A 2057-nucleotide genomic window follows, 5' to 3' on the forward strand; every position below is an offset into this window, starting at 1 on the left:
AAAACTTCACACTTCAAAATTAAAAAAACAATCTGCTGGGGCGCCTGGGTGGCATAGCGGTTAAGCGCCTGCCTTCGGCTCAGGGCGTGATCCCGGCGTTATGGGATCGAGCCCCACATCAGGCTCCTCCGCTATGAGCCTGCTTCTTCCTCTCCCACTCCCCCTGCTTGTGTTCCCTCTCTCACTGGCTGTCTCTATCTCTGTCAAATAAATAAATAAAATCTTTAAAATAAATATATAAATAATAAAAAATAAAAAAACAATCTGCTAAGTAATATAGTGCCTACCAAAGAAAGTAGAATGAGAGGAGGAACAGCACTATTCACTTAGTGAGTGTGGATCAATGGCCACTATCATGTCTCCTGAGCGGGAGGATTTACTAAAACAACCTCTTCGTTTCATTTTGTGCTAACAACTCTACCAACTACCTTAATTAATTGCCCAAAAACTGTTAATAACCATGTCATCATAGACCATCATGTAAATGAGCTTTAAAAAGTAAAATCTGAAGAGCAATCTTGCCATTCATTTATCTGAACTAATTATAATGTAGGAATAATTCTCACAGCAGGTGAAAACTGAGAAAAAGCATGCTTTTGCAGGAAAGCAAAACATTTTAGATTTGACATCAAAATTTTGGAAGAAACAAAGAGCTTCCTTTTTTGTAAGGCAGAGTATTTTAAGTTTGTTCTTTTTGTTACATTCATATTTTTAATGATATATTTGTAAAAAAAAATCAAGAAGGCATGGTGCTTGCTTTGATAGCACGTATACAAAAAGTGGAATAGTAGGAGATTATTTGTTTGGCCCCTGTAAAGGGATGATATGCAAATTTGTGAAGCATTCCATATTTTAAAAAAGGGTATGGAAGATTGTGTTCAGTTTTCTGAACATTATAAACGTTGATGAAATAGAGTACCATAGTCTCATTTTAAATTCATGACGAAATTACTTGCAGAATCAACAAGGAAGAGAAGGTATTGTACTTGAGAATTGATGGATATTCATAAATTGATTGGTTGTTTTTAGTGACAGTATAATTTATAGCTATAAAATGTAGAATGTATCCTGCTGATGTGTTATTCTAGTGGTGGAGTGGTGGATAACCTTGTGCCTGACAAAATGGAGCTAGACACCATCAGGAGATACACCAGCCTGGTGAACCCAGCTGTCTTCCACACGTAACCGTGTGTGCTGTTGGCCATTGACGTGTTCTTCACCTCCTGGTTCTTCATTTATGAGGTTACCTCCACCAACTGCACTCGGGATATCTATAAAGCGCTCCCCATCTCCTCGGTGGCCTCTCTCTTCCTGGGCTTTGGAGTCCTCTTCCTGCTGCTCTGGGTTCGCATCTACGTATGAGCTCTCAAGGGTTCCATCCAGGCGTCTTCACTGAATCTCTGCTTCCGTAAGTTAATTTGTTTATTATTGCTGGAAGTGCCCCACCCGCTGCTCACGATAAAGGCAGATACGTGACCGTCAAAAAATGCAGCATATATTATTTCTTAGGAAGGCAGCCTGGTGCAGTAAAAAGCAATGGATAGAAATTCACATCCTGATACATACTTTTTAGCAGTGGGAGTTTGGGTTTACTAGTTTTTACCTCATGGAGCCACAGGGTGTAGAATTGGTATGAAGACAAGCTATTATGGTATGTAATAGACCCATCTCTGTTCTTGATATATGGTTAAGTATTTATTTTAGCTATATTTTTTTTCTCGTTTTTCACCTCTGTAAGTTTGGTTATTTACATTTTCTTGAATTTTATTACCTTTCCTTTTGAGGAACAATGCTGTTATTTACAAACTAATTTATCCTATAATGTTACAAAGTGTTCAAAAAGACTCCAAAGGCGAAAATACTTGGATACTTTCAAGAACAGTCTCAGTTAGAAGGAACCTTAAAACTCTTTCTAGAAGCAGATGGTGGTTTTAAAGTCTGCATCTAGTGAAATAAATTGTTTAAAAATTTAGTTTTACAAGTGTGAGAAAAGTTGCAGCATCGGCATAGGTGGAAAAAAAGCTATATGCCCTGACAATTAAGTTATTTATAAAAGT

General features: G+C 37.6%; 1 non-coding gene and 1 pseudogene across 1 annotated transcript; both read left to right on the plus strand.

Moving 5' to 3' along the window:
* The first annotated feature begins 749 nt into the window (after positions 1–749).
* Positions 750–855, plus strand: LOC113254189 (U6 spliceosomal RNA). The gene has a single exon (XR_003315710.1). It is a non-coding gene; the product is annotated as a U6 spliceosomal RNA (small nuclear RNA).
* A 267-nt stretch (positions 856–1122) lies between these two features.
* On the plus strand, positions 1123–1438 carry LOC113253687 (transmembrane protein 258-like; annotated as a pseudogene).
* The last annotated feature ends 619 nt before the right edge of the window (positions 1439–2057 follow it).

The sequence above is a fragment of the Ursus arctos genome, unplaced genomic scaffold (genome assembly GCF_023065955.2).
Source record: "Ursus arctos isolate Adak ecotype North America unplaced genomic scaffold, UrsArc2.0 scaffold_20, whole genome shotgun sequence".
Taxonomy (NCBI): domain Eukaryota; kingdom Metazoa; phylum Chordata; class Mammalia; order Carnivora; family Ursidae; genus Ursus; species Ursus arctos.